This window comes from Urtica dioica, chromosome 5 (genome assembly GCF_054948205.1).
Source record: "Urtica dioica subsp. dioica isolate 48M chromosome 5, U.dioica_male_clone48M_v1_H2, whole genome shotgun sequence".
Lineage (NCBI taxonomy): Eukaryota > Viridiplantae > Streptophyta > Magnoliopsida > Rosales > Urticaceae > Urtica > Urtica dioica.
Genome location: NC_142760.1, coordinates 11732414 through 11758728, shown reverse-complemented (window position 1 = coordinate 11758728; position 26315 = coordinate 11732414). Strand labels below are relative to the sequence as shown.

The window sequence follows — 26315 nt, the reverse complement described above, 5'->3', positions numbered from 1 at the left end:
TATCTATATAAGAATCAACGCCGCGACTCCCAAAAGCCATAACTACGTCTTCGGTGCACCAAAAATAACATAAAATATATGAATTCCTAATAACTTTTCGCGATCTTCGCGTTGGGACGGTTTCGGAAGAGTGATCGGCGAAATTCCGACAAGGTAAACGGGGGAAGGGTAAAATCATAAATTTCGCCCTCGGTCCGGAATTTCGACTTTCACCGGTGAATTGTAAGCGTAAACGGGCATTTGAACAAGTCTCGGAGCGATTTTTGGTGAAATTCCATCGTTTCGGCCTCCGAAAAAAATAATTCGCAAAAAAAGAGGGATGCAACACGAGGACTTCCCAGGAGGTCACCCATCTTAGTACTACTCTCGCCCAAGCACGCTTAACTTCGGAGTTCTGATGGGATCCGGTGCATTAGTGCTGGTGTGATCGCATCCGCAAGCATTAGCGCGCATTATCTATATAAGAATTAACGCCGCGACTCCCAAAAGCCATAACTACGTCTTCGGTGCACCAAAAATCATATAAAATATATGAATTCCTAATAACTTTTCGCGATCTTCGCGTTGGGACGGTTTCAGAAGAGTGATCGGCGAAATTCCGACAAGGTGAACGGGGGAAGGGTAAAATCGTAAATTTCGCCCTCGGTCCGGAATTTCGACTTCCACCGGTGAATTGTAAGCGTAAACGGCCATTTGAACAAGACTCGGAGCGATTTTTGGTGAAATTCCATCTTTTCGGCCTCCGAAAAAAATAATTCGCAAAAAAAGAGGGATGCAACACGAGGACTTCCCAGGACGTCACCCATCCTAGTACTACTCTCGCCCAAGCACGCTGAACTTCGGAGTTATGATGGGATCCGGTGCATTAGTGCTGGTATGATCGCATCCGCAAGCATTAGCGCGCATTATCTATATAAGAATCAACGCCGCGATTCCCAAAAGCCATAACTACGTCTTCGGTGCACCAAAAATTACATAAAATATATGAATTCCTAATAACTTTTCGCGATCTTCGCGTTGGGACGGTTTCGAAAGAGTGATCGGCGAAATTCCGACAAGGTGAACGGGGGAAGGGTAAAATCGTAAATTTCGCCCTCGGTCCGGAATTTCGACTTTCACCGGTGAATTGTAAGCGTACACGGGCATTTGAACAAGACTCGGAGCGATTTTTGGTGAAATTCCATCGTTTCGGACTCCGAAAAAAATAATTCGCAAAAAAAAGAGGGATGCAACACGAGGACTTCCCAGGAGGTCACCCATCCTAGTACTACTCTCGCCCAAGCACGCTTAACTTCAGAGTTCTGATGGGATCCGGTGCATTAGTGCTGGTATGATCGCATCCGCAAGCATTAGCGCGCATTATCTATATAAGAATCAACGCCGCGACTCCCAAAAGCCATAACTACGTCTTCGGTGCACCAAAAATCACATAAAATATATGAATTCCTAATAACTTTTCGCGATCTTCGCGTTGGGACGGTTTCGGAAGAGTGATCGGCGAAATTCCGACAAGGTGAACGGGGGAAGGGTAAAATCGTAAATTTCGCCCTCGGTCCGGAATTTCGACTTTCACCGGTGAATTGTAAGCGTAAACGGGCATTTGAACAAGACTCGGAGCGATTTTTGGTGAAATTCCATCGTTTCGGCCTCCGAAAAAAATAATTCGCAAAAAAAGAGGGATGCAACACGAGGACTTCCCAAGAGGTCACCCATCCTAGTACTACTCTCGCCCAAGCACGCTTAACTTCGGAGTTCTGATGGGATCCGGTGCATTAGTGCTGGTATGATCGCATCCGCAAGCATTAGCGCGCATTATCTATATAAGAATCAGCGCCGCGACTCCCAATAGCCATAACTACGTCTTCGGTGCACCAAAAATCACATAAAATATATGAATTCCTAATAACTTTTCGCGATCTTCGCGTTGGGACGGTTTCGGAAGAGTGATCGACGAAATTCCGACAAGGTGAACGGGGGAAGGGTAAAATCGTAAATTTCGCCCTCGGTCCGGAATTTCGACTTTCACCGGTGAATTGTAAACGTAAACGGGCATTTGAACAAGACTCGGAGCGATTTTTGGTGAAATTCCATCGTTTCGACCTCCGAAAAAATAATTCGCAAAAAAAGAGGGATGCAACACGAGGACTTCCCAAGAGGTCACCCATCCTAGTACTACTCTCGCCCAAGCACGCTTAACTTCGGAGTTCTGATGGGATCCGGTGCATTAGTGCTGGTATGATCGCATCCGCAAGCATTAGCGCGCATTATCTATATAAGAATCAGCGCCGCGACTCCCAAAAGCCATAACTACGTCTTCGGTGCACCAAAAATCACATAAAATATATGAATTCCTAATAACTTTTCGCGATCTTCGCGTTGGGACGGTTTCGGAAGAGTGATCGGCGAAATTCCGACAAGGTGAACGGGGGAAGGGTAAAATCGTAAATTTCGCCCTCGGTCCGGAATTTCGACTTTCACCGGTGAATTGTAAGCGTAAACGGGCATTTGAACAAGACTCGGAGCGATTTTTGGTGAAATTCCATCGTTTCGACCTCCGAAAAAATAATTCGCAAAAAAAGAGGGATGCAACACGAGGACTTCCCAAGAGGTCACCCATCCTAGTACTACTCTCGCCCAAGCACGCTTAACTTCGGAGTTCTGATGGGATCCGGTGCATTAGTGCTGGTATGATCGCATCCGCAAGCATTAGCGCGCATTATCTATATAAGAATCAGCGCCGCGACTCCCAAAAGCCATAACTACGTCTTCGGTGCACCAAAAATCACATAAAATATATGAATTCCTAATAACTTTTCGCGATCTTCGCGTTGGGACGGTTTCGGAAGAGTGATCGGCGAAATTCCGACAAGGTGAACGGGGGAAGGGTAAAATCATAAATTTCGCCCTCGGTCCGGAATTTCGACTTTCACCGGTGAATTGTAAGCGTAAACGGGCATTTGAACAAGACTGGGAGCGATTTTTGGTGAAATTCCATCGTTTCGGCCTCCGAAAAAAATAATTCGCAAAAAAAGAGGGATGCAACACGAGGACTTCCCAGGAGGTCACCCATCCTAGTACTACTCTCGCCCAAGCACGCTTAACTTCGGAGTTCTGATGGGATGCGGTGCATTAGTGCTGGTATGATCGCATCCGCAAGCATTAGCGCGCATTATCTATATAAGAATCAACGCCGCGACTCCCAAAAGCCATAACTACGTCTTCGGTGCACCAAAAATCACATAAAATATATGAATTCCTAATAACTTTTCGCGATCTTTGCGTTGGGACGGTTTCGGAAGAGTGATCGGCGAAATTTCGACAAGGTGAACGGGGGAAGGGTAAAATCGTAAATTTCGCCCTCGGTCCGGAATTTCGACTTTCACCGGTGAATTGTAAGCGTAAACGGGCATTTGAACAAGACTCGGAGCGATTTTTGGTGAAATTCCATCGTTTCGGCCTCCGAAAAAAATAATTCGCAAAAAAAGAGGGATGCAACACGAGGACTTCCCAGGAGGTCACCCATCCTAGTACTACTCTCGCCCAAGCACGCTTAACTTCAGAGTTCTGATGGGATGCGGTGCATTAGTGCTGGTATGATCGCATCCGCAAGCATTAGCGCGCATTATCTATATAAGAATCAACGCCGCGACTCCCAAAAGCCATAACTACGTCTTCGGTGCACCAAAAATCACATAAAATATATGAATTCCTAATAACTTTTCGCGATCTTCGCGTTGGGACGGTTTCGGAAGAGTGATCGGCGAAATTCCGACAAGGTGAACGGGGGAAGGGTAAAATCGTAAATTTCGCCCTCGGTCCGGAATTTCGACTTTCACCGGTGAATTGTAAGCGTAAACGGGCATTTGAACAAGACTCGGAGCGATTTTTGGTGAAATTCCATCGTTTCGGCCTCCGAAAAAAATAATTCGCAAAAAAAGAGGGATGCAACACGAGGACTTCCCAAGAGGTCACCCATCCTAGTACTACTCTCGCCCAAGCACGCTTAACTTCGGAGTTCTGATGGGATCCGGTGCATTAGTGCTGGTATGATCGCATCCGCAAGCATTAGCGCGCATTATCTATATAAGAATCAGCGCCGCGACTCCCAATAGCCATAACTACGTCTTCGGTGCACCAAAAATCACATAAAATATATGAATTCCTAATAACTTTTCGCGATCTTCGCGTTGGGACGGTTTCGGAAGAGTGATCGGCGAAATTCTGACAAGGTGAACGGGGGAAGGGTAAAATCGTAAATTTCGCCCTCGGTCCGGAATTTCGACTTTCACCGGTGAATTGTAAGCGTAAACGGGCATTTGAACAAGACTCGGAGCGATTTTTGGTGAAATTCCATCGTTTCGGCCTCCGAAAAAAATAATTCGCAAAAAAAGAGGGATGCAACACGAGGACTTCCCAGGAGGTCACCCATCCTAGTACTACTCTCGCCGAAGCACGCTTAACTTCGGAGTTCTGATGGGATCCGGTGCATTAGTGCTGGTATGATCGCATCCGCAAGCATTAGCGCGCATTATCTATATAAGAATCAGCGCCGCGACTCCCAAAAGCCATAACTACGTCTTCGGTGCACCAAAAATCACATAAAATATATGAATTCCTAATAACTTTTCGCGATCTTCGCGTTGGGACGGTTTCGGAAGAGTGATCGGCGAAATTCCGACAAGGTGAACGGGGGAAGGGTAAAATCGTAAATTTCACCCTCGGTCCGGAATTTCGACTTTCACCGGTGAATTGTAAGCGTAAACGGGCATTTGAACAAGACTCGGAGCGATTTTTGGTGAAATTCCATCGTTTCGGCCTCCGAAAAAAATAATTCGCAAAAAAAGAGGGATGCAACACGAGGACTTCCCAGGAGGTCACCCATCCTAGTACTACTCTCGCCCAAGCACGCTTAACTTCGGAGTTCTGATGGGATGCGGTGCATTAGTGCTGGTATGATCGCATCCGCAAGCATTAGCGCGCATTATCTATATAAGAATCAACGCCGCGACTCCCAAAAGCCATAACTACGTCTTCGGTGCACCAAAAATCACATAAAATATATGAATTCCTAATAACTTTTCGCGATCTTTGCGTTGGGACGGTTTCGGAAGAGTGATCGGCGAAATTTCGACAAGGTGAACGGGGGAAGGGTAAAATCGTAAATTTCGCCCTCGGTCCGGAATTTCGACTTTCACCGGTGAATTGTAAGCGTAAACGGGCATTTGAACAAGACTCGGAGCGATTTTTGGTGAAATTCCATCGTTTCGGCCTCCGAAAAAAATAATTCGCAAAAAAAGAGGGATGCAACACGAGGACTTCCCAGGAGGTCACCCATCCTAGTACTACTCTCGCCGAAGCACGCTTAACTTCGGAGTTCTGATGGGATCCGGTGCATTAGTGCTGGTATGATCGCATCCGCAAGCATTAGCGCGCATTATCTATATAAGAATCATCGCCGCGACTCCCAAAAGCCATAACTACGTCTTCGGTGCACCAAAAATAACATAAAATATATGAATTCCTAATAACTTTTCGCGATCTTCGCGTTGGGACGGTTTCGGAAGAGTGATCGGCGAAATTCCGACAAGGTGAACGGGGGAAGGGTAAAATCGTAAATTTCGCCCTCGGTCCGGAATTTCGACTTTCACCGGTGAATTGTAAGCGTAAACGGGCATTTGAACAAGACTCGGAGCGATTTTTGGTGAAATTCCATCGTTTCGACCTCCGAAAAAATAATTCGCAAAAAAAGAGGGATGCAACACGAGGACTTCCCAAGAGGTCACCCATCCTAGTACTACTCTCGCCCAAGCACGCTTAACTTCGGAGTTCTGATGGGATCCGGTGCATTAGTGCTGGTATGATCGCATCCGCAAGCATTAGCGCGCATTATCTATATAAGAATCAACGCCGCGACTCCCATAAGCCATAACTACGTCTTCGGTGCACCAAAAATCACATAAAATATATGAATTCCTAATAACTTTTCGCGATCTTCGCGTTGGGACGGTTTCGGAAGAGTGATCGGCGAAATTCCGACAAGGTGAACGGGGGAAGGGTAAAATCGTAAATTTCGCCCTCGGTCCGGAATTTCGACTTTCACCGGTGAATTGTAAGCGTAAACGGGCATTTGAACAAGACTGGGAGCGATTTTTGGTAAAATTCCATCGTTTCGGCCTCCGAAAAAAATAATTCGCAAAAAAAGAGGGATGCAACACGAGGACTTCCCAGGAGGTCACCCATCCTAGTACTACTCTCGCCCAAGCACGCTTAGCTTCGGAGTTCTGATGGGATGCGGTGCATTAGTGCTGGTATGATCGCATCCGCAAGCATTAGCGCGCATTATCTATATAAGAATCAACGCCGCGACTCTCAAAAGTCATAACTACGTCTTCGGTGCACCAAAAATCACATAAAATATATGAATTCCTAATAACTTTTCGCGATCTTCGCGTTGGGACGGTTTCGGAAGAGTGATCGGCGAAATTCCGACAAGGTGAACGGGGGAAGGGTAAAATCGTAAATTTCGCCCTCGGTCCGGAATTTCGACTTTCACCGGTGAATTGTAAGCGTAAACGGGCATTTGAACAAGACTCGGAGCGATTTTTGGTGAAATTCCATCGTTTCGGCCTCCGAAAAAAATAATTCGCAAAAAAAGAGGGATGCAACACGAGGACTTCCCAGGAGGTCACCCATCCTAGTACTACTCTCGCCCAAGCACGCTTAACTTCGGAGTTCTGATGGGATTTAGTGCATTAGTGCTGGTATGATCGCATCCGCAAGCATTAGCGCGCATTATCTATATAAGAATCAACGCCGCGACTCCCAAAAGCCATAACTACGTCTTCGGTGCACCAAAAATCACATAAAATATATGAATTCCTAATAACTTTTCGCGATCTTCGCGTTGGGACGGTTTCGGAAGAGTGATCGGCGAAATTCCGACAAGGTGAACGGGGGAAGGGTAAAATCGTAAATTTCGCCCTCGGTCCGGAATTTCGACTTTCACCGGTGAATTGTAAGCGTAAACGGGCATTTGAACAAGACTCGGAGCGATTTTTGGTGAAATTCCATCGTTTCGGCCTCCGAAAAAAATAATTCGCAAAAAAAGAGGGATGCAACACGAGGACTTCCCAGGAGGTCACCCATCCTAGTACTACTCTCGCCCAAGCACGCTTAACTTAGGAGTTCTGATGGGATGCGGTGCATTAGTACTGGTATGATCGCATCCGCAAGCATTAGCGCGCATTATCTATATAAGAATCAACGCCGCGACTCCCAAAAGCCATAACTACGTCTTCGGTGCACCAAAAATCACATAAAATATATGAATTCCTAATAACTTTTCGCGATCTTCGCGTTGGGACGGTTTCGGAAGAGTGATCGGCGAAATTCCGACAAGGTGAACGGGGGAAGGGTAAAATCGTAAATTTCGCCCTCGGTCCGGAATTTCGACTTTCACCGGTGAATTGTAAGCGTAAACGGGCATTTGAACAAGACTCGGAGCGATTTTTGGTGAAATTCCATCGTTTCGGCCTCCGAAAAAAATAATTCGCAAAAAAAGAGGGATGCAACACGAGGACTTCCCAGGAGGTCACCCATCCTAGTACTAATCTCGCCCAAGCACGCTTAACTTCGGAGTTATGATGGGATGCGGTGCATTAGTGCTGGTATGATCGCATCCGCAAGCATTAGCGCGCATTATCTATATAAGAATCAACGCCGCGACTCCCAAAAGCCATAACTACGTCTTCGGTGCACCAAAAATCACATAAAATATATGAATTCCTAATAACTTTTCGCGATCTTCGCGTTGGGACGGTTTCGGAAAGAGTGATCGGCGAAAATCCGACAAGGTGAACGGGGGAAGGGTAAAATCGTAAATTTCGCCCTCGGTCCGGAATTTCGACTTTCACCGGTGAATTGTAAGCGTAAACGGGCATTTGAACAAGACTCGGAGCGATTTTTGGTGAAATTCCATCGTTTCGGCCTCCGAAAAAAATAATTCGCAAAAAAAAGAGGGATGCAACACGAGGACTTCCCAGGAGGTCACCCATCCTAGTACTACTCTCGCCCAAGCACGCTTAACTTCGGAGTTCTGATGGGATCCGGTGCATTAGTGCTGGTATGATCACATCCGCAAGCATTAGCGCGCATTATCTATATAAGAATCAACGCCGCGACTCCTAAAAGCCATAACTACGTCTTCGGTGCACCAAAAATCACATAAAATATATGAATTCCTAATAACTTTTCGCGATCTTCGCGTTGGGACGGTTTCGGAAGAGTGATCGGCGAAATTCCGACAAGGTGAACGGGGGAAGGGTAAAATCGTAAATTTCGCCCTCGGTCCGGAATTTCGACTTTCACCGGTGAATTGTAATTGTAAACGGGCATTTGAACAAGACTCGGAGCGATTTTTGGTGAAATTCCATCGTTTCGGCCTCCGAAAAAAATAATTCGCAAAAAAAGAGGGATGCAACACGAGGACTTCCCAGGAGGTCACCCATCCTAGTACTACTCTCGCCCAAGCACGCTTAACTTAGGAGTTCTGATGGGATGCGGTGCATTAGTACTGGTATGATCGCATCCGCAAGCATTAGCGCGCATTATCTATATAAGAATCAACGCCGCGACTCCCAAAAGCCATAACTACGTCTTCGGTGCACCAAAAATCACATAAAATATATGAATTCCTAATAACTTTTCGCGATCTTCGCGTTGGGACGGTTTCGGAAGAGTGATCGGCGAAATTCCGACAAGGTGAACGGGGGAAGGGTAAAATCGTAAATTTCGCCCTCGGTCCGGAATTTCGACTTTCACCGGTGAATTGTAATTGTAAACGGGCATTTGAACAAGACTCGGAGCGATTTTTGGTGAAATTCCATCGTTTCGGCCTCCGAAAAAAATAATTCGCAAAAAAAGAGGGATGCAACACGAGGACTTCCCAGGAGGTCACCCATCCTAGTACTACTCTCGCCCAAGCACGCTTAACTTCGGAGTTATGATGGGATGCGGTGCATTAGTGCTGGTATGATCGCATCCGCAAGCATTAGCGCGCATTATCTATATAAGAATCAACGCCGCGACTCCCAAAAGCCATAACTACGTCTTCGGTGCACCAAAAATCACATAAAATATATGAATTCCTAATAACTTTTCGCGATCTTCGCGTTGGGACGGTTTCGGAAAGAGTGATCGGCGAAAATCCGACAAGGTGAACGGGGGAAGGGTAAAATTGTAAATTTCGCCCTCGGTCCGGAATTTCGACTTTCACCGGTGAATTGTAAGCGTAAACGGGCATTTGAACAAGACTCGGAGCGATTTTTGGTGAAATTCCATCGTTTCGGCCTCCGAAAAAAATAATTCGCAAAAAAAGAGGGATGCAACACGAGGACTTCCCAGGAGGTCACCCATCCTAGTACTACTCTCGCCGAAGCACGCTTAACTTCGGAGTTCTGATGGGATCCGGTGCATTAGTGCTGGTATGATCGCATCCGCAAGCATTAGCGCGCATTATCTATATAAGAATCATCGCCGCGACTCCCAAAAGCCATAACTACGACTTCGGTGCACCAAAAATAACATAAAATATATGAATTCCTAATAACTTTTCGCGATCTTCGCGTTGGGACGGTTTCGGAAGAGTGATCGGCGAAATTCCGACAAGGTGAACGGGGGAAGGGTAAAATCGTAAATTTCGCCCTCGGTCCGGAATTTCGACTTTCACCGGTGAATTGTAAGCGTAAACGGGCATTTGAACAAGACTCGGAGCGATTTTTGGTGAAATTCCATCGTTTCGACCTCCGAAAAAATAATTCGCAAAAAAAGAGGGATGCAACACGAGGACTTCCCAAGAGGTCACCCATCCTAGTACTACTCTCGCCCAAGCACGCTTAACTTCGGAGTTCTGATGGGATCCGGTGCATTAGTGCTGGTATGATCGCATCCGCAAGCATTAGCGCGCATTATCTATATAAGAATCAACGCCGCGACTCCCATAAGCCATAACTACGTCTTCGGTGCACCAAAAATCACATAAAATATATGAATTCCTAATAACTTTTCGCGATCTTCGCGTTGGGACGGTTTCGGAAGAGTGATCGGCGAAATTCCGACAAGGTGAACGGGGGAAGGGTAAAATCGTAAATTTCGCCCTCGGTCCGGAATTTCGACTTTCACCGGTGAATTGTAAGCGTAAACGGGCATTTGAACAAGACTGGGAGCGATTTTTGGTAAAATTCCATCGTTTCGGCCTCCGAAAAAAATAATTCGCAAAAAAAGAGGGATGCAACACGAGGACTTCCCAGGAGGTCACCCATCCTAGTACTACTCTCGCCCAAGCACGCTTAGCTTCGGAGTTCTGATGGGATGCGGTGCATTAGTGCTGGTATGATCGCATCCGCAAGCATTAGCGCGCATTATCTATATAAGAATCAACGCCGCGACTCTCAAAAGTCATAACTACGTCTTCGGTGCACCAAAAATCACATAAAATATATGAATTCCTAATAACTTTTCGCGATCTTCGCGTTGGGACGGTTTCGGAAGAGTGATCGGCGAAATTCCGACAAGGTGAACGGGGGAAGGGTAAAATCGTAAATTTCGCCCTCGGTCCGGAATTTCGACTTTCACCGGTGAATTGTAAGCGTAAACGGGCATTTGAACAAGACTCGGAGCGATTTTTGGTGAAATTCCATCGTTTCGGCCTCCGAAAAAAATAATTCGCAAAAAAAGAGGGATGCAACACGAGGACTTCCCAGGAGGTCACCCATCCTAGTACTACTCTCGCCCAAGCACGCTTAACTTCGGAGTTCTGATGGGATTTAGTGCATTAGTGCTGGTATGATCGCATCCGCAAGCATTAGCGCGCATTATCTATATAAGAATCAACGCCGCGACTCCCAAAAGCCATAACTACGTCTTCGGTGCACCAAAAATCACATAAAATATATGAATTCCTAATAACTTTTCGCGATCTTCGCGTTGGGACGGTTTCGGAAGAGTGATCGGCGAAATTCCGACAAGGTGAACGGGGGAAGGGTAAAATCGTAAATTTCGCCCTCGGTCCGGAATTTCGACTTTCACCGCTGAATTGTAAGCGTAAACGGGCATTTGAACAAGACTCGGAGCGATTTTTGGTGAAATTCCATCGTTTCGGCCTCCGAAAAAAATAATTCGCAAAAAAAGAGGGATGCAACACGAGGACTTCCCAGGAGGTCACCCATCCTAGTACTACTCTCGCCCAAGCACGCTTAACTTAGGAGTTCTGATGGGATGCGGTGCATTAGTACTGGTATGATCGCATCCGCAAGCATTAGCGCGCATTATCTATATAAGAATCAACGCCGCGACTCCCAAAAGCCATAACTACGTCTTCGGTGCACCAAAAATCACATAAAATATATGAATTCCTAATAACTTTTCGCGATCTTCGCGTTGGGACGGTTTCGGAAGAGTGATCGGCGAAATTCCGACAAGGTGAACGGGGGAAGGGTAAAATCGTAAATTTCGCCCTCGGTCCGGAATTTCGACTTTCACCGGTGAATTGTAAGCGTAAACGGGCATTTGAACAAGACTCGGAGCGATTTTTGGTGAAATTCCATCGTTTCGGCCTCCGAAAAAAATAATTCGCAAAAAAAGAGGGATGCAACACGAGGACTTCCCAGGAGGTCACCCATCCTAGTACTACTCTCGCCCAAGCACGCTTAACTTCGGAGTTATGATGGGATGCGGTGCATTAGTGCTGGTATGATCGCATCCGCAAGCATTAGCGCGCATTATCTATATAAGAATCAACGCCGCGACTCCCAAAAGCCATAACTACGTCTTCGGTGCACCAAAAATCACATAAAATATATGAATTCCTAATAACTTTTCGCGATCTTCGCGTTGGGACGGTTTCGGAAAGAGTGATCGGCGAAAATCCGACAAGGTGAACGGGGGAAGGGTAAAATCGTAAATTTCGCCCTCGGTCCGGAATTTCGACTTTCACCGGTGAATTGTAAGCGTAAACGGGCATTTGAACAAGACTCGGAGCGATTTTTGGTGAAATTCCATCGTTTCGGCCTCCGAAAAAAATAATTCGCAAAAAAAAGAGGGATGCAACACGAGGACTTCCCAGGAGGTCACCCATCCTAGTACTACTCTCGCCCAAGCACGCTTAACTTCGGAGTTCTGATGGGATCCGGTGCATTAGTGCTGGTATGATCACATCCGCAAGCATTAGCGCGCATTATCTATATAAGAATCAACGCCGCGACTCCTAAAAGCCATAACTACGTCTTCGGTGCACCAAAAATCACATAAAATATATGAATTCCTAATAACTTTTCGCGATCTTCGCGTTGGGACGGTTTCGGAAGAGTGATCGGCGAAATTCCGACAAGGTGAACGGGGGAAGGGTAAAATCGTAAATTTCGCCCTCGGTCCGGAATTTCGACTTTCACCGGTGAATTGTAAGCGTAAACGGGCATTTGAACAAGACTCGGAGCGATTTTTGGTGAAATTCCATCGTTTCGGCCTCCGAAAAAAATAATTCGCAAAAAAAGAGGGATGCAACACGAGGACTTCCCAGGAGGTCACCCATCCTAGTACTACTCTCGCCCAAGCACGCTTAACTTAGGAGTTCTGATGGGATGCGGTGCATTAGTACTGGTATGATCGCATCCGCAAGCATTAGCGCGCATTATCTATATAAGAATCAACGCCGCGACTCCCAAAAGCCATAACTACGTCTTCGGTGCACCAAAAATCACATAAAATATATGAATTCCTAATAACTTTTCGCGATCTTCGCGTTGGGACGGTTTCGGAAGAGTGATCGGCGAAATTCCGACAAGGTGAACGGGGGAAGGGTAAAATCGTAAATTTCGCCCTCGGTCCGGAATTTCGACTTTCACCGGTGAATTGTAAGCGTAAACGTGCATTTGAACAAGACTCGGAGCGATTTTTGGTGAAATTCCATCGTTTCGGCCTCCGAAAAAAATAATTCGCAAAAAAAGAGGGATGCAACACGAGGACTTCCCAGGAGGTCACCCATCCTAGTACTACTCTCGCCCAAGCACGCTTAACTTCGGAGTTATGATGGGATGCGGTGCATTAGTGCTGGTATGATCGCATCCGCAAGCATTAGCGCGCATTATCTATATAAGAATCAACGCCGCGACTCCCAAAAGCCATAACTACGTCTTCGGTGCACCAAAAATCACATAAAATATATGAATTCCTAATAACTTTTCGCGATCTTCGCGTTGGGACGGTTTCGGAAAGAGTGATCGGCGAAAATCCGACAAGGTGAACGGGGGAAGGGTAAAATTGTAAATTTCGCCCTCGGTCCGGAATTTCGACTTTCACCGGTGAATTGTAAGCGTAAACGGGCATTTGAACAAGACTCGGAGCGATTTTTGGTGAAATTCCATCGTTTCGGCCTCCGAAAAAAATAATTCGCAAAAAAAGAGGGATGCAACACGAGGACTTCCCAGGAGGTCACCCATCCTAGTACTACTCTCGCCCAAGCACGCTTAACTTCGGAGTTCTAATGGGATCCGGTGCATTAGTGCTGGTATGATCGCATCCGCAAGCATTAGCGCGCATTATCTATATAAGAATCAACGCCGCGACTCCCAAAAGCCATAACTACGTCTTCGGTGCACCAAAAATCACATAAAATATATGAATTCCTAATAACTTTTCGCGATCTTCGCGTTGGGACGGTTTCAGAAGAGTGATCGGCGAAATTCCGACAAGGTGAACGGGGGAAGGGTAAAATCGTAAATTTCGCCCTCGGTCCGGAATTTCGACTTTCACCGGTGAATTGTAAGCGTAAACGGCCATTTGAACAAGACTCGGAGCGATTTTTGGTGAAATTCCATCTTTTCGGCCTCCGAAAAAAATAATTCGCAAAAAAAGAGGGATGCAACACGAGGACTTCCCAGGACGTCACCCATCCTAGTACTACTCTCGCCCAAGCACGCTTAACTTCGGAGTTCTGATGGGATGCGGTGCATTAGTGCTGGTATGATCGCATCCGCAAGCATTAGCGCGCATTATCTATATAAGAATCAACGCCGCGACTCCCAAAAGCCATAACTACGTCTTCGGTGCACCAAAAATTACATAAAATATATGAATTCCTAATAACTTTTCGCGATCTTCGCGTTGGGACGGTTTCGGAAAGAGTGATCGGCGAAAATCCGACAAGGTGAACGGGGGAAGGGTAAAATCGTAAATTTCGCCCTCGGTCCGGAATTTCGACTTTCACCGGTGAATTGTAAGCGTAAACGGGCATTTGAACAAGACTCGGAGCGATTTTTGGTGAAATTCCATCGTTTCGGCCTCCGAAAAAAATAATTCGCAAAAAAAGAGGGATGCAACACGAGGACTTCCCAGGAGGTCACCCATCCTAGTACTACTCTCGCCCAAGCACGCTTAACTTCGGAGTTCTAATGGGATCCGGTGCATTAGTGCTGGTATGATCGCATCCGCAAGCATTAGCGCGCATTATCTATATAAGAATCAACGCCGCGACTCCCAAAAGCCATAACTACGTCTTCGGTGCACCAAAAATCACATAAAATATACGAATTCCTAATAACTTTTCGCGATCTTCGCGTTGGGACGGTTTCAGAAGAGTGATCGGCGAAATTCCGACAAGGTGAACGGGGGAAGGGTAAAATCGTAAATTTCGCCCTCGGTCCGGAATTTCGACTTTCACCGGTGAATTGTAAGCGTAAACGGCCATTTGAACAAGACTCGGAGCGATTTTTGGTGAAATTCCATCTTTTCGGCCTCCGAAAAAAATAATTCGCAAAAAAAGAGGGATGCAACACGAGGACTTCCCAGGACGTCACCCATCCTAGTACTACTCTCGCCCAAGCACGCTTAACTTCGGAGTTCTGATGGGATGCGGTGCATTAGTGCTGGTATGATCGCATCCGCAAGCATTAGCGCGCATTATCTATATAAGAATCAACGCCGCGACTCCCAAAAGCCATAACTACGTCTTCGGTGCACCAAAAATCACATAAAATATATGAATTCCTAATAACTTTTCGCGATCTTCGCGTTGGGACGGTTTCGGAAAGAGTGATCGGCGAAAATCCGACAAGGTGAACGGGGGAAGGGTAAAATCGTAAATTTCGCCCTCGGTCCGGAATTTCGACTTTCACCGGTGAATTGTAAGCGTAAACGGGCATTTGAACAAGACTCGGAGCGATTTTTGGTGAAATTCCATCGTTTCGGCCTCCGAAAAAAATAATTCGCAAAAAAAGAGGGATGCAACACGAGGACTTCCCAGGAGGTCACCCATCCTAGTACTACTCTCGCCCAAGCACGCTTAACTTCGGAGTTCTAATGGGATCCGGTGCATTAGTGCTGGTATGATCGCATCCGCAAGCATTAGCGCGCATTATCTATATAAGAATCAACGCCGCGACTCCCAAAAGCCATAACTACTTCTTCGGTGCACCAAAAATCACATAAAATATATGAATTCCTAATAACTTTTCGCGATCTTCGCGTTGGGACGGTTTCAGAAGAGTGATCGGCGAAATTCAGACAAGGTGAACGGGGGAAGGGTAAAATCGTAAATTTCGCCCTCGGTCCGGAATTTCGACTTTCACCGGTGAATTGTAAGCGTAAACGGCCATTTGAACAAGACTCGGAGCGATTTTTGGTGAAATTCCATCTTTTCGGCCTCCGAAAAAAATAATTCGCAAAAAAAGAGGGATGCAACACGAGGACTTCCCAGGACGTCACCCATCCTAGTACTACTCTCGCCCAAGCACGCTTAACTTCGGAGTTCTGATGGGATGCGGTGCATTAGTGCTGGTATGATCGCATCCGCAAGCATTAGCGCGCATTATCTATATAAGAATCAACGCCGCGACTCCCAAAAGCCATAACTACGTCTTCGGTGCACCAAAAATCACATAAAATATATGAATTCCTAATAACTTTTCGCGATCTTCGCGTTGGGACGGTTTCGGAAAGAGTGATCGGCGAAAATCCGACAAGGTGAACGGGGGAAGGGTAAAATCGTAAATTTCGCCCTCGGTCCGGAATTTCGACTTTCACCGGTGAATTGTAAGCGTAAACGGGCATTTGAACAAGACTCGGAGCGATTTTTGGTGAAATTCCATCGTTTCGGCCTCCGAAAAAAATAATTCGCAAAAAAAAGACGGATGCAACACGAGGACTTCCCAGGAGGTCACCCATCCTAGTACTACTCTCGCCCAAACACGCTTAACTTCGGAGTTCTGATGGGATCCGGTGCATTAGTGCTGGTATGATCGCATCCGAAAGCATTAGCGCGCATTATCTATATAAGAATCAACGCCGCGACTCCCAAAAGCCATAACTACGTCTTCGGTGCACCAAAAATCACATAAAATATATGAATTCCTAATAACTTTTCGCGATCTTCGCGTTGGGACGGATTCGGAAGAGTGATCGGCGAAATTCAGACAAGGTGAACGGGGGAAGGGTAAAATCGTAAATTTCGCCATCGGATTTCGACTTTCACCGGTGAATTGTAAGCGTAAACGGGCATTTGAACAAGACTCGGAGCGATTTTTGGTGAAATTCCATCGTTTCGGCCTCCGAAAAAAATAATTCGCAAAAAAAGAGGGATGCAACACGAGGACTTCCCAGGAGGTCACCCATCCTAGTACTACTCTCGCCCAAGCACGCTTAACTTCGGAGTTATGATGGGATGCGGTGCATTAGTGCTGGTATGATCGCATCCGCAAGCATTAGCGCGCATTATCTATATAAGAATCAACGCCGCGACTCCCAAAAGCCATAACTACGTCTTCGGTGCACCAAAAATCACATAAAATATATGAATTCCTAATAACTTTTCGCGATCTTCGCGTTGGGACGGTTTCGGAAGAGTGATCGGCGAAATTCCGACAAGGTGAACGGGGGAAGGGTAAAATCGTAAATTTCGCCCTCGGTCCGGAATTTCGACTTTCACCGGTGAATTGTAAGCGTAAACGGGCATTTGAACAAGACTCGGAGCGATTTTTGGTGAAATTCCATCGTTTCGGCCTCCGAAAAAAATAATTCGCAAAAAAAGAGGGATGCAACACGAGGACTTCCCAGGAGGTCACCCATCCTAGTACTACTCTCGCCCAAGCACGCTTAACTTCGGAGTTCTGATGGGATCCGGTGCATTAGTGCTGGTATGATCGCATCCGCAAGCATTAGCGCGCATTATCTATATAAGAATCAACGCCGCGACTCCCAAAAGCCATAACTACGTCTTCGGTGCACAAAAATCACATAAAATATATGAATTCCTAATAACTTTTCGCGATCTTCGCGTTGGGACGGTTTCGGAAGAGTGATCGGCGAAATTCCGACAAGGTGAACGGGGGAAGGGTAAAATCGTATATTTCGCCCTTGGTCCGGAATTTCGACTTTCACCGGTGAATTGTAAGCGTAAACGGGCATTTGAACAAGACTGGGAGCGATTTTTGGTGAAATTCCATCGTTTCGGCCTCCGAAAAAAATAATTCGCAAAAAAAGAGGGATGCAACACGAGGACTTCCCAGGAGGTCACCCATCCTAGTACTACTCTCGCCCAAGCACGCTTAACTTCGGAGTTCTGATGGGATCCGGTGCATTAGTGCTGGTATGATCGCATCCGCAAGCATTAGCGCGCATTATCTATATAAGAATCAACGCCGCGACTCCCAAAAGCCATAACTACGTCTTCGGTGCACCAAAAATCACATAAAATATATGAATTCCTAATAACTTTTCGCGATCTTCGCGTTGGGACGGTTTCGGAAGAGTGATCGGCGAAATTCCGACAAGGTGAACGGGGGAAGGGTAAAATCGTAAATTTCGCCCTTGGTCCGGAATTTCGACTTTCACCGGTGAATTGTAAGCGTAAACGGGCATTTGAACAAGACTCGGAGCGATTTTTGGTGAAATTCCATCGTTTCGGCCTCCGAAAAAAATAATTCGCAAAAAAAGAGGGATGCAACACGAGGACTTCCCAGGAGGTCACCCATCCTAGTACTACTCTCGCCCAAGCACGCTTAACTTCGGAGTTCTGATGGGATCCGGTGCATTAGTGCTGGTATGATCGCATCCGCAAGCATTAGCGCGCATTATCTATATAAGAATCAACGCCGCGACTCCCAAAAGCCATAACTACGTCTTCGGTGCACCAAAAATCACATAAAATATATGAATTCCTAATAACTTTTCGCGATCTTCGCGTTGGGACGGTTTCGGAAAGAGTGATCGGCGAAAATCCGACAAGGTGAACGGGGGAAGGGTAAAATCGTAAATTTCGCCCTCGGTCCGGAATTTCGACTTTCACCGGTGAATTGTAAGCGTAAACGGGCATTTGAACAAGACTCGGAGCGATTTTTGGTGAAATTCCATCGTTTCGGCCTCCGAAAAAAATAATTCGCAAAAAAAAGAGGGATGCAACACGAGGACTTCCCAGGAGGTCACCCATCCAAGTACTACTCTCGCCCAAGCACGCTTAACTTCGGAGTTATGATGGGATCCGGTGCATTAGTGCTGGTATGATCACATCCGCAAGCATTAGCGCGCATTATCTATATAAGAATCAACGCCGCGACTCCCAAAAGCCATAACTACGTCTTCGGTGCACCAAAAATCACATAAAATATATGAATTCCTAATAACTTTTCGCGATCTTCGCGTTGGGACGGATTCGGAAGAGTGATCGGCGAAATTCCGACAAGGTGAACGGGGGAAGGGTAAAATCGTAAATTTCGCCCTCGGTCCGGAATTTCGACTTTCACCGGTGAATTGTAAGCGTAAACGGGCATTTGAACAAGACTCGGAGCGATTTTTGGTGAAATTCCATCGTTTCGGCCTCCGAAAAAAATAATTCGCAAAAAAAGAGGGATGCAACACGAGGACTTCCCAGGAGGTCACCCATCCTAGTACTACTCTCGCCCAAGCACGCTTAACTTCGGAGTTCTAATGGGATCCGGTGCATTAGTGCTGGTATGATCGCATCCGCAAGCATTAGCGCGCATTATCTATATAAGAATCAACGCCGCGACTCCCAAAAGCCATAACTACGTCTTCGGTGCACCAAAAATCACATAAAATATATGAATTCCTAATAACTTTTCGCGATCTTCGCGTTGGGACGGTTTCGGAAGAGTGATCGGCGAAATTCCGACAAGGTGAACGGGGGAAGGGTAAAATCGTAAATTTCGCCCTCGGTCCGGAATTTCGACTTTCACCGGTGAATTGTAAACGTAAACGGGCATTTGAACAAGACTCGGAGCGATTTTTGGTGAAATTCCATCGTTTCGGCCTCCGAAAAAAATAATTCGCAAAAAAAGAGGGATGCAACACGAGGACTTCCCAGGAGGTCACCCATCCTAGTACTACTCTCGCCCAAGCACGCTTAACTTCGGAGTTATGATGGGATGCGGTGCATTAGTGCTGGTATGATCGCATCCGCAAGCATTAGCGCGCATTATCTATATAAGAATCAACGCCGCGACTCCCAAAAGCCATAACTACGTCTTCGGTGCACCAAAAATCACATAAAATATATGAATTCCTATTAACTTTTCGCGATCTTCGCGTTGGGACGGTTTCGGAAGAGTGATCGGCGAAATTCCGACAAGGTGAACGGGGGAAGGGTAAAATCGTAAATTTCGACCTCGGTCCGGAATTTCGACTTTCACCGTTGAATTGTAAGCGTAAACGAGCATTTGAACAAGGCTCGGAGCGATTTTTGGTGAAATTCCATCGTTTCGGCCTCCGAAAAAAATAATTCGCAAAAAAAGAGGGATGCAACACGAGGACTTCCCAGGAGGTCACCCATCCTAGTACTACTCTCGCCCAAGCACGCTTAACTTCGGAGTTATGATGGGATGCGGTGCATTAGTGCTGGTATGATCGCATCCGCAAGCATTAGCGCGCATTATCTATATAAGAATCAACGCCGCGACTCCCAAAAGCCATAACTACGTCTTCGGTGCACCAAAAATCACATAAAATATATGAATTCCTAATAACTTTTCGCGATCTTCGCGTTGGGACGGTTTCGGAAAGAGTGATCGGCGAAAATCCGACAAGGTGAACGGGGGAAGGGTAAAATCGTAAATTTCGCCCTCGGTCCGGAATTTCGACTTTCACCGGTGAATTGTAAGCGTAAACGGGCATTTGAACAAGACTCGGAGCGATTTTTGGTGAAATTCCATCGTTTCGGCCTCCGAAAAAAATAATTCGCAAAAAAAGAGGGATGCAACACGAGGACTTCCCAGGAGGTCACCCATCCTAGTACTACTCTCGCCCAAGCACGCTTAACTTCGGAGTTCTAATGGGATCCGGTGCATTAGTGCTGGTATGATCGCATCCGCAAGCATTAGCGCGCATTATCTATATAAGAATCAACGCCGCGACTCCCAAAAGCCATAACTACGTCTTCGGTGCACCAAAAATCACATAAAATATATGAATTCCTAATAACTTTTCGCGATCTTCGCGTTGGGACGGTTTCGGAAGAGTGATCGGCGAAATTCCGACAAGGTGAACGGGGGAAGGGTAAAATCGTAAATTTCGCCCTCGGTCCAGAATTTCGAATTTCACCGGTGAATTGTAAACGTAAACGGGCATTTGAACAAGACTCGGAGCGATTTTTGGTGAAATTCCATCGTTTCGGCCTCCGAAAAAAATAATTCGCAAAAAAAGAGGGATGCAACACGAGGACTTCCCAGGAGGTCACCCATCCTAGTACTACTCTCGCCCAAGCACGCTTAACTTCGGAGTTCTAATGGGATCCGGTGCATTAGTGCTGGTATGATCGCATCCGCAAGCATTAGTGCGCATTATCTATATAAGAATCAACGCCGCGACTCCCAAAAGCCATAACTACGTCTTCGGTGCACCAAAAATCACATAAAATATATGAATTCCTAATAACTTTTCGCGATCTTCGCGTTGGGACGGTTTCGGAAGAGTGATCGGCGAAATTCCGACAAGGTGAACGGGGGAAGGGTAAAATCGTAAATTTCGCCCTCGGTCCAGAATTTCGACTTTCACCGGTGAATTGTAAACGTAAACGGGCATTTGAACAAGACTCGGAGCGATTTTTGGTGAAATTCCATCGTTTCGGCCTCCGAAAAAAATAATTCGCAAAAAAAGAGGGATGCAACACGAGGACTTCCCAGGAGGTCACCCATCCTAGTACTACTCTCGCCCAAGCACGCTTAACTTCGGAGTTCTGATGGGATCCGGTGCATTAGTGCTGGTATGATCGCATCCGCAAGCATTAGCGCGCATTATCTATATAAGAATCAACGCCGCGACTCCCAAAAGCCATAACTACGTCTTCGGTGCACCAAAAATCACATAAAATATATGAATTCCTAATAACTTTTCGCGATCTTCGCGTTGGGACGGTTTCGGAAGAGTGAACGGCGAAATTCCGACAAGGTGAACGGGGGAAGGGTAAAATCGTAAATTTCGCCCTCGGTCCGGAATTTCGACTTTCACCGGTGAATTATAAGCGTAAACGGGCATTTGTACAAGACTCGGAGCGATTTTTGGTGAAATTCCATCGTTTCGGCCTCCGAAAAAAATAATTCGCAAAAAAAGAGGGATGAAACACGAGGACTTCCCAGGAGGTCACCCATCCTAGTACTACTCTCGCCCAAGCACGCTTAACTTCGGAGTTATGATGGGATGCGGTGCATTAGTGCTGGTATGATCGCATCCGCAAGCATTAGCGCGCATTATCTATATAAGAATCAACGCCGCGACTCCCAAAAGCCATAACTACGTCTTCGGTGCACCAAAAATCACATAAAATATATGAATTCCTAATAACTTTTTGCGATCTTCGCGTTGGGACGGTTTCGGAAGAGTGATCGGCGAAATTCCGACAAGGTGAACGGGGGAAGGGTAAAATCGTAAATTTCGCCCTCGGTCCGGAATTTCGACTTTCACCGGTGAATTGTAAGCGTAAACGGGCATTTGAACAAGACTCGGAGCGATTTTTGGTGAAATTCCATCGTTTCGGCCTCCGAAAAAAATAATTCGCAAAAAAAGAGGGATGCAACACGAGGACTTCCCAGGAGGTCACCCATCCTAGTACTACTCTCGCCCAAGCACGCTTAACTTCGGAGTTCTGATGGGATCCGGTGCATTAGTGCTGGTATGATCGCATCCGCAAGTATTAGCGCGCATTATCTATATAAGAATCAACGCCGCGACTCCCAAAAGCCATAACTACGTCTTCGGTGTACCAAAAATCACATAAAATATATGAATTCCTAATAACTTTTCGCGATCTTCGCGTTGGGACGGTTTCGGAAGAGTGATCGGCGAAATTCCGACAAGGTGAACGGGGGAAGGGTAAAATCGTAAATTTCGCCCTTGGTCCGGAATTTCGACTTTCACCGGTGAATTGTAAGCGTAAACGGGCATTTGAACAAGACTGGGAGCGATTTTTGGTGAAATTCCATCGTTTCGGCCTCCGAAAAAAATAATTCGCAAAAAAAGAGGGATGCAACACGAGGACTTCCCAGGAGGTCACCCATCCTAGTACTACTCTCGCCCAAGCACGCTTAACTTCGGAGTTCTGATGGGATCCGGTGCATTAGTGCTGGTATGATCGCATCCGCAAGCATTAGCGCGCATTATCTATATAAGAATCAACGCCGCGACTCCCAAAAGCCATAACTACGTCTTCGGTGCACCAAAAATCACATAAAATATATGAATTCCTAATAACTTTTCGCGATCTTCGCGTTGGGACGGTTTCGGAAGAGTGATCGGCGAAATTCCGACAAGGTGAACGGGGGAAGGGTAAAATCGTAAATTTCGCCCTTGGTCCGGAATTTCGACTTTCACCGGTGAATTGTAAGCGTAAACGGGCATTTGAACAAGACTCGGAGCGATTTTTGGTGAAATTCAATCGTTTCGGCCTCCGAAAAAAATAATTCGCAAAAAAAGAGGGATGCAACACGAGGACTTCCCAGGAGGTCACCCATCCTAGTACTACTCTCGCCCAAGCACGCTTAACTTCGGAGTACTGATGGGATCCGGTGCATTAGTGCTGGTATGATCGCATCCGCAAGCATTAGCGCGCATTATCTATATAAGAATCAACGCCGCGACTCCCAAAAGCCATAACTACGTCTTCGGTGCACCAAAAATCACATAAAATATATGAATTCCTATTAACTTTTCGCGATCTTCGCGTTGGGACGGTTTCGGAAGAGTGATCGGCGAAATTCCGACAAGGTGAACGGGGGAAGGGTAAAATCGTAAATTTCGCCCTCGGTCCGGAATTTCGACTTTCACCGTTGAATTGTAAGCGTAAACGAGCATTTGAACAAGGCTCGGAGCGATTTTTGGTGAAATTCCATCGTTTCGGCCTCCGAAAAAATAATTCGCAAAAAAAGAGGGATGCAACACGAGGACTTCCCAGGAGGTCACCCATCCTAGTACTACTCTCGCCCAAGCACGCTTAACTTCGGAGTTCTGATGGGATCCGGTGCATTAGTGCTGGTATGATCGCATCCGCAAGCATTAGCGCGCATTATCTATATAAGAATCAACGCCGCGACTCCCAAAAGCCATAACTACGCCTTCGGTGCACCAAAAATCACATAAAATATATGAATTCCTAATAACTTTTCGCGATCTTCGCGTTGGGACGGTTTCGGAAGAGTGATCGGCGAAGCTCCGACAAGGTGAACGGGGGAAGGGTAAAATCATAAATTTCGCCCTCGGTCCGGAATTTCGACTTTCACCGGTGAATTGTAAGCGTAAACGGGCATTTGAACAAGTCTCGGAGCGATTTTTGGTGAAATTCCATCGTTTCGGCCTCCGAAAAAAATAATTCGCAAAAAAAGAGGGATGCAACACGAGGACTTCCCAGGAGGTCACCCATCCTAGTACTACTCTCGCCCAAGCACGCTTAACTTCGGAGTTCTGATGGGATCCGGTGCATTAGTGCTGGTATGATCGCATCCGCAAGCATTAACGCGCATTATCTATATAAGAATCAACGCCGCGACTCCCAAAAGCCATAACTACGTCTTCGGTGCACCAAAAATCACATAAAATATATGAATTCCTAATAACTTTTCGCGATCTTCGCGTTGGGACGGTGTCGGAAAGAGTGATCGGCGAAATTCCGACAAGGTGAACGGAGGAAGGGTAAAATCGTAAATTTCGCCCTCGGTCCGGAATTTCGACTTTCACCGGTGAATTGTAAGCGTAAACGGCCATTTGGACAAGACTCGGAGCGATTTTTGGTGAAATTCCATCTTTTCGGCCTCCGAAAAAAATAACTCGCAAAAAAAGAGGGATGCAACACGAGGACTTCCCAGGACGTCACCCATCCTAGTACTACTCTCGCCCAAGCACGCTGAACTTCGGAGTTCTAATGGGATCCGGTGCATTAGTGCTGGTATGATCGCATCCGCAAGCATTAGCGCGCATTATCTATATAAGAATCAACGCCGCGATTCCCAAAAGCCATAACTACGTCTTCGGTGCACCAAAAATCACATAAAATATATGAATTCCTAATAACTTTTCGCGATCTTCGCGTTGGGACGGTTTCGAAAGAGTGATCGGCGAAATTCCGACAAGGTGAACGGGGGAAGGGTAAAATCGTAAATTTCGCCCTCGGTCCGGAATTTCGACTTTCACCTGTGAATTGTATGCGTAATCGAGCATTTGAACAAGGCTCGGAGCGATTTTTGGTGAAATTCCATCGTTTCGGCCTCCGAAAAAAATAATTCGCAAAAAAAGAGGGATGCAACACGAGGACTTCCCAGGAGGTCACCCATCCTAGTACTACTCTCGCCCAAGCACGCTTAACTTCGGAGTTCTGATGGGATGCGGTGCATTAGTGCTGGTATGATCGCATCCGCAAGCATTAGCGCGCATTATCTATATAAGAATCAACGCCGCGACTCCCAAAAGCCATAACTACGTCTTCGGTGCACCAAAAATCACATAAAATATATGAATTCCTAATAACTTTTCGCGATCTTCGCGTTGGGACGGATTCGGAAGAGTGATCGGCGAAATTCCGACAAGGTGAACGGGGGAAGGGTAAAATCGTAAATTTCGCCCTCGGTCCGGAATTTCGACTTTCACCGGTGAATTGTAAGCGTAAACGGGCATTTGAACAAGACTCGGAGCGATTTTTGGTGAAATTCCATCGTTTCGGCCTCCGAAAAAAATAATTCGCAAAAAAAGAGGGATGCAACACGAGGACTTCCCAGGAGGTCACCCATCCTAGTACTACTCTCGCCCAAGCACGCTTAACTTCGGAGTTCTAATGGGATCCGGTGCATTAGTGCTGGTATGATCGCATCCGCAAGCATTAGCGCGCATTATCTATATAAGAATCAACGCCGCGACTCCCAAAAGCCATAACTACGTCTTCGGTGCACCAAAAATCACATAAAATATATGAATTCCTAATAACTTTTCGCGATCTTCGCGTTGGGACGGTTTCGGAAGAGTGATCGGCGAAATTCCGACAAGGTGAACGGGGGAAGGGTAAAATCGTAAATTTCGCCCTCGGTCCGGAATTTCGACTTTCACCGGTGAATTGTAAACGTAAACGGGCATTTAAACAAGACTCGGAGCGATTTTTGGTGAAATTCCATCGTTTCGGCCTCCGAAAAAAATAATTCGCAAAAAAAGAGGGATGCAACACGAGGACTTCCCAGGAGGTCACCCATCCTAGTACTACTCTCGCCCAAGCACGCTTAACTTCGGAGTTCTGATGGGATCCGGTGCATTAGTGCTGGTATGATCGCATCCGCAAGCATTAGCGCGCATTATCTATATAAGAATCAACGCCGCGACTCCCAAAAGCCATAACTACGTCTTCGGTGCACCAAAAATCACATAAAATATATGAATTCCTAATAACTTTTCGCGATCTTCGCGTTGGGACGGTTTCGGAAAGAGTGATCGGCGAAAATCCGACAAGGTGAACGGGGGAAGGGTAAAATCGTAAATTTCGCCCTCGGTCCGGAATTTCGACTTTCACCGGTGAATTGTAAGCGTAAACGGGCATTTGAACAAGACTCGGAGCGATTTTTGGTGAAATTCTATCGTTTCGGCCTCCGAAAAAAATAATTCGCAAAAAAAAGAGGGATGCAACACGAGGACTTCCTAGGAGGTCACCCATCCAAGTACTACTCTCGCCGAAGCACGCTTAACTTCGGAGTTCTGATGGGATCCGGTGCATTAGTGCTGGTATGATCGCATCCGCAAGCATTAGCGCGCATTATCTATATAAGAATCAACGCCGCGACTCCCAAAAG

General features: G+C 46.3%; 55 non-coding genes and 3 pseudogenes across 55 annotated transcripts; all 58 read right to left on the bottom strand.

Annotated features, from left to right (window-relative positions):
• Positions 1–316: 316 nt before the first annotated feature.
• Positions 317–435, bottom strand: LOC149395365 (5S ribosomal RNA). The gene has a single exon (XR_016298188.1). It is a non-coding gene; the product is annotated as a 5S ribosomal RNA (ribosomal RNA).
• Positions 436–769: 334 nt separating this feature from the next.
• LOC149395364 (5S ribosomal RNA) lies at positions 770–888 on the bottom strand (annotated as a pseudogene).
• Positions 889–1223: 335 nt separating this feature from the next.
• On the bottom strand, positions 1224–1342 carry LOC149395363 (5S ribosomal RNA). The gene has a single exon (XR_016297909.1). It is a non-coding gene; the product is annotated as a 5S ribosomal RNA (ribosomal RNA).
• Positions 1343–1676: 334 nt separating this feature from the next.
• LOC149395362 (5S ribosomal RNA) lies at positions 1677–1795 on the bottom strand. Its single transcript, XR_016297492.1, has one exon. It is a non-coding gene; the product is annotated as a 5S ribosomal RNA (ribosomal RNA).
• A 333-nt stretch (positions 1796–2128) lies between these two features.
• LOC149395361 (5S ribosomal RNA) lies at positions 2129–2247 on the bottom strand. The gene has a single exon (XR_016297491.1). It is a non-coding gene; the product is annotated as a 5S ribosomal RNA (ribosomal RNA).
• Positions 2248–2580: 333 nt separating this feature from the next.
• LOC149395360 (5S ribosomal RNA) lies at positions 2581–2699 on the bottom strand. The gene has a single exon (XR_016297490.1). It is a non-coding gene; the product is annotated as a 5S ribosomal RNA (ribosomal RNA).
• A 334-nt stretch (positions 2700–3033) lies between these two features.
• Positions 3034–3152, bottom strand: LOC149395359 (5S ribosomal RNA). Its single transcript, XR_016298709.1, has one exon. It is a non-coding gene; the product is annotated as a 5S ribosomal RNA (ribosomal RNA).
• A 334-nt stretch (positions 3153–3486) lies between these two features.
• On the bottom strand, positions 3487–3605 carry LOC149395358 (5S ribosomal RNA). The gene has a single exon (XR_016299003.1). It is a non-coding gene; the product is annotated as a 5S ribosomal RNA (ribosomal RNA).
• Positions 3606–3939: 334 nt separating this feature from the next.
• On the bottom strand, positions 3940–4058 carry LOC149395357 (5S ribosomal RNA). Its single transcript, XR_016297489.1, has one exon. It is a non-coding gene; the product is annotated as a 5S ribosomal RNA (ribosomal RNA).
• A 334-nt stretch (positions 4059–4392) lies between these two features.
• On the bottom strand, positions 4393–4511 carry LOC149395356 (5S ribosomal RNA). The gene has a single exon (XR_016298606.1). It is a non-coding gene; the product is annotated as a 5S ribosomal RNA (ribosomal RNA).
• Positions 4512–4845: 334 nt separating this feature from the next.
• Positions 4846–4964, bottom strand: LOC149395355 (5S ribosomal RNA). Its single transcript, XR_016298707.1, has one exon. It is a non-coding gene; the product is annotated as a 5S ribosomal RNA (ribosomal RNA).
• Positions 4965–5298: 334 nt separating this feature from the next.
• LOC149395354 (5S ribosomal RNA) lies at positions 5299–5417 on the bottom strand. The gene has a single exon (XR_016298605.1). It is a non-coding gene; the product is annotated as a 5S ribosomal RNA (ribosomal RNA).
• Positions 5418–5750: 333 nt separating this feature from the next.
• On the bottom strand, positions 5751–5869 carry LOC149395353 (5S ribosomal RNA). The gene has a single exon (XR_016297487.1). It is a non-coding gene; the product is annotated as a 5S ribosomal RNA (ribosomal RNA).
• A 334-nt stretch (positions 5870–6203) lies between these two features.
• Positions 6204–6322, bottom strand: LOC149395352 (5S ribosomal RNA). The gene has a single exon (XR_016298836.1). It is a non-coding gene; the product is annotated as a 5S ribosomal RNA (ribosomal RNA).
• Positions 6323–6656: 334 nt separating this feature from the next.
• LOC149395351 (5S ribosomal RNA) lies at positions 6657–6775 on the bottom strand. The gene has a single exon (XR_016299144.1). It is a non-coding gene; the product is annotated as a 5S ribosomal RNA (ribosomal RNA).
• Positions 6776–7109: 334 nt separating this feature from the next.
• Positions 7110–7228, bottom strand: LOC149395350 (5S ribosomal RNA). Its single transcript, XR_016299262.1, has one exon. It is a non-coding gene; the product is annotated as a 5S ribosomal RNA (ribosomal RNA).
• Positions 7229–7562: 334 nt separating this feature from the next.
• Positions 7563–7681, bottom strand: LOC149395349 (5S ribosomal RNA; annotated as a pseudogene).
• Positions 7682–8017: 336 nt separating this feature from the next.
• LOC149395348 (5S ribosomal RNA) lies at positions 8018–8136 on the bottom strand. Its single transcript, XR_016297679.1, has one exon. It is a non-coding gene; the product is annotated as a 5S ribosomal RNA (ribosomal RNA).
• Positions 8137–8470: 334 nt separating this feature from the next.
• Positions 8471–8589, bottom strand: LOC149395347 (5S ribosomal RNA). Its single transcript, XR_016299261.1, has one exon. It is a non-coding gene; the product is annotated as a 5S ribosomal RNA (ribosomal RNA).
• Positions 8590–8923: 334 nt separating this feature from the next.
• Positions 8924–9042, bottom strand: LOC149395346 (5S ribosomal RNA). The gene has a single exon (XR_016299284.1). It is a non-coding gene; the product is annotated as a 5S ribosomal RNA (ribosomal RNA).
• A 335-nt stretch (positions 9043–9377) lies between these two features.
• Positions 9378–9496, bottom strand: LOC149395345 (5S ribosomal RNA). Its single transcript, XR_016298604.1, has one exon. It is a non-coding gene; the product is annotated as a 5S ribosomal RNA (ribosomal RNA).
• Positions 9497–9829: 333 nt separating this feature from the next.
• On the bottom strand, positions 9830–9948 carry LOC149395344 (5S ribosomal RNA). The gene has a single exon (XR_016297486.1). It is a non-coding gene; the product is annotated as a 5S ribosomal RNA (ribosomal RNA).
• A 334-nt stretch (positions 9949–10282) lies between these two features.
• LOC149395343 (5S ribosomal RNA) lies at positions 10283–10401 on the bottom strand. The gene has a single exon (XR_016298835.1). It is a non-coding gene; the product is annotated as a 5S ribosomal RNA (ribosomal RNA).
• A 334-nt stretch (positions 10402–10735) lies between these two features.
• On the bottom strand, positions 10736–10854 carry LOC149395342 (5S ribosomal RNA). The gene has a single exon (XR_016299143.1). It is a non-coding gene; the product is annotated as a 5S ribosomal RNA (ribosomal RNA).
• A 334-nt stretch (positions 10855–11188) lies between these two features.
• On the bottom strand, positions 11189–11307 carry LOC149395341 (5S ribosomal RNA). The gene has a single exon (XR_016299259.1). It is a non-coding gene; the product is annotated as a 5S ribosomal RNA (ribosomal RNA).
• A 334-nt stretch (positions 11308–11641) lies between these two features.
• Positions 11642–11760, bottom strand: LOC149395340 (5S ribosomal RNA). The gene has a single exon (XR_016299283.1). It is a non-coding gene; the product is annotated as a 5S ribosomal RNA (ribosomal RNA).
• A 336-nt stretch (positions 11761–12096) lies between these two features.
• Positions 12097–12215, bottom strand: LOC149395339 (5S ribosomal RNA). Its single transcript, XR_016297678.1, has one exon. It is a non-coding gene; the product is annotated as a 5S ribosomal RNA (ribosomal RNA).
• A 334-nt stretch (positions 12216–12549) lies between these two features.
• LOC149395338 (5S ribosomal RNA) lies at positions 12550–12668 on the bottom strand. Its single transcript, XR_016299258.1, has one exon. It is a non-coding gene; the product is annotated as a 5S ribosomal RNA (ribosomal RNA).
• A 334-nt stretch (positions 12669–13002) lies between these two features.
• On the bottom strand, positions 13003–13121 carry LOC149395337 (5S ribosomal RNA). The gene has a single exon (XR_016299281.1). It is a non-coding gene; the product is annotated as a 5S ribosomal RNA (ribosomal RNA).
• A 335-nt stretch (positions 13122–13456) lies between these two features.
• On the bottom strand, positions 13457–13575 carry LOC149395336 (5S ribosomal RNA). Its single transcript, XR_016297667.1, has one exon. It is a non-coding gene; the product is annotated as a 5S ribosomal RNA (ribosomal RNA).
• A 334-nt stretch (positions 13576–13909) lies between these two features.
• Positions 13910–14028, bottom strand: LOC149395335 (5S ribosomal RNA). Its single transcript, XR_016299201.1, has one exon. It is a non-coding gene; the product is annotated as a 5S ribosomal RNA (ribosomal RNA).
• A 335-nt stretch (positions 14029–14363) lies between these two features.
• LOC149395334 (5S ribosomal RNA) lies at positions 14364–14482 on the bottom strand. Its single transcript, XR_016297666.1, has one exon. It is a non-coding gene; the product is annotated as a 5S ribosomal RNA (ribosomal RNA).
• Positions 14483–14816: 334 nt separating this feature from the next.
• Positions 14817–14935, bottom strand: LOC149395333 (5S ribosomal RNA). Its single transcript, XR_016299200.1, has one exon. It is a non-coding gene; the product is annotated as a 5S ribosomal RNA (ribosomal RNA).
• Positions 14936–15270: 335 nt separating this feature from the next.
• Positions 15271–15389, bottom strand: LOC149395332 (5S ribosomal RNA). Its single transcript, XR_016297665.1, has one exon. It is a non-coding gene; the product is annotated as a 5S ribosomal RNA (ribosomal RNA).
• A 334-nt stretch (positions 15390–15723) lies between these two features.
• Positions 15724–15842, bottom strand: LOC149395331 (5S ribosomal RNA). Its single transcript, XR_016299199.1, has one exon. It is a non-coding gene; the product is annotated as a 5S ribosomal RNA (ribosomal RNA).
• Positions 15843–16178: 336 nt separating this feature from the next.
• Positions 16179–16297, bottom strand: LOC149395330 (5S ribosomal RNA). The gene has a single exon (XR_016298269.1). It is a non-coding gene; the product is annotated as a 5S ribosomal RNA (ribosomal RNA).
• Positions 16298–16625: 328 nt separating this feature from the next.
• Positions 16626–16744, bottom strand: LOC149395329 (5S ribosomal RNA). The gene has a single exon (XR_016299280.1). It is a non-coding gene; the product is annotated as a 5S ribosomal RNA (ribosomal RNA).
• A 334-nt stretch (positions 16745–17078) lies between these two features.
• Positions 17079–17197, bottom strand: LOC149395328 (5S ribosomal RNA). The gene has a single exon (XR_016299505.1). It is a non-coding gene; the product is annotated as a 5S ribosomal RNA (ribosomal RNA).
• A 333-nt stretch (positions 17198–17530) lies between these two features.
• On the bottom strand, positions 17531–17649 carry LOC149395327 (5S ribosomal RNA). Its single transcript, XR_016299494.1, has one exon. It is a non-coding gene; the product is annotated as a 5S ribosomal RNA (ribosomal RNA).
• Positions 17650–17983: 334 nt separating this feature from the next.
• On the bottom strand, positions 17984–18102 carry LOC149395326 (5S ribosomal RNA). Its single transcript, XR_016299483.1, has one exon. It is a non-coding gene; the product is annotated as a 5S ribosomal RNA (ribosomal RNA).
• Positions 18103–18438: 336 nt separating this feature from the next.
• On the bottom strand, positions 18439–18557 carry LOC149395325 (5S ribosomal RNA). Its single transcript, XR_016298918.1, has one exon. It is a non-coding gene; the product is annotated as a 5S ribosomal RNA (ribosomal RNA).
• Positions 18558–18891: 334 nt separating this feature from the next.
• On the bottom strand, positions 18892–19010 carry LOC149395324 (5S ribosomal RNA). Its single transcript, XR_016297664.1, has one exon. It is a non-coding gene; the product is annotated as a 5S ribosomal RNA (ribosomal RNA).
• Positions 19011–19344: 334 nt separating this feature from the next.
• Positions 19345–19463, bottom strand: LOC149395323 (5S ribosomal RNA). Its single transcript, XR_016299279.1, has one exon. It is a non-coding gene; the product is annotated as a 5S ribosomal RNA (ribosomal RNA).
• Positions 19464–19797: 334 nt separating this feature from the next.
• On the bottom strand, positions 19798–19916 carry LOC149395322 (5S ribosomal RNA). The gene has a single exon (XR_016299278.1). It is a non-coding gene; the product is annotated as a 5S ribosomal RNA (ribosomal RNA).
• Positions 19917–20251: 335 nt separating this feature from the next.
• On the bottom strand, positions 20252–20370 carry LOC149395321 (5S ribosomal RNA). Its single transcript, XR_016297663.1, has one exon. It is a non-coding gene; the product is annotated as a 5S ribosomal RNA (ribosomal RNA).
• Positions 20371–20704: 334 nt separating this feature from the next.
• On the bottom strand, positions 20705–20823 carry LOC149395320 (5S ribosomal RNA). Its single transcript, XR_016297662.1, has one exon. It is a non-coding gene; the product is annotated as a 5S ribosomal RNA (ribosomal RNA).
• Positions 20824–21157: 334 nt separating this feature from the next.
• Positions 21158–21276, bottom strand: LOC149395319 (5S ribosomal RNA). Its single transcript, XR_016299472.1, has one exon. It is a non-coding gene; the product is annotated as a 5S ribosomal RNA (ribosomal RNA).
• Positions 21277–21610: 334 nt separating this feature from the next.
• On the bottom strand, positions 21611–21729 carry LOC149395318 (5S ribosomal RNA; annotated as a pseudogene).
• Positions 21730–22063: 334 nt separating this feature from the next.
• Positions 22064–22182, bottom strand: LOC149395317 (5S ribosomal RNA). Its single transcript, XR_016299461.1, has one exon. It is a non-coding gene; the product is annotated as a 5S ribosomal RNA (ribosomal RNA).
• Positions 22183–22516: 334 nt separating this feature from the next.
• Positions 22517–22635, bottom strand: LOC149395316 (5S ribosomal RNA). Its single transcript, XR_016299449.1, has one exon. It is a non-coding gene; the product is annotated as a 5S ribosomal RNA (ribosomal RNA).
• Positions 22636–22969: 334 nt separating this feature from the next.
• Positions 22970–23088, bottom strand: LOC149395315 (5S ribosomal RNA). Its single transcript, XR_016298215.1, has one exon. It is a non-coding gene; the product is annotated as a 5S ribosomal RNA (ribosomal RNA).
• A 333-nt stretch (positions 23089–23421) lies between these two features.
• LOC149395314 (5S ribosomal RNA) lies at positions 23422–23540 on the bottom strand. Its single transcript, XR_016299438.1, has one exon. It is a non-coding gene; the product is annotated as a 5S ribosomal RNA (ribosomal RNA).
• Positions 23541–23874: 334 nt separating this feature from the next.
• On the bottom strand, positions 23875–23993 carry LOC149395313 (5S ribosomal RNA). Its single transcript, XR_016299427.1, has one exon. It is a non-coding gene; the product is annotated as a 5S ribosomal RNA (ribosomal RNA).
• Positions 23994–24328: 335 nt separating this feature from the next.
• LOC149395312 (5S ribosomal RNA) lies at positions 24329–24447 on the bottom strand. The gene has a single exon (XR_016299140.1). It is a non-coding gene; the product is annotated as a 5S ribosomal RNA (ribosomal RNA).
• Positions 24448–24781: 334 nt separating this feature from the next.
• LOC149395311 (5S ribosomal RNA) lies at positions 24782–24900 on the bottom strand. Its single transcript, XR_016298706.1, has one exon. It is a non-coding gene; the product is annotated as a 5S ribosomal RNA (ribosomal RNA).
• Positions 24901–25234: 334 nt separating this feature from the next.
• LOC149395310 (5S ribosomal RNA) lies at positions 25235–25353 on the bottom strand. The gene has a single exon (XR_016297661.1). It is a non-coding gene; the product is annotated as a 5S ribosomal RNA (ribosomal RNA).
• A 334-nt stretch (positions 25354–25687) lies between these two features.
• Positions 25688–25806, bottom strand: LOC149395309 (5S ribosomal RNA). The gene has a single exon (XR_016299416.1). It is a non-coding gene; the product is annotated as a 5S ribosomal RNA (ribosomal RNA).
• A 336-nt stretch (positions 25807–26142) lies between these two features.
• On the bottom strand, positions 26143–26261 carry LOC149395308 (5S ribosomal RNA). Its single transcript, XR_016298992.1, has one exon. It is a non-coding gene; the product is annotated as a 5S ribosomal RNA (ribosomal RNA).
• Between the last annotated feature and the right edge of the window lie 54 nt (positions 26262–26315).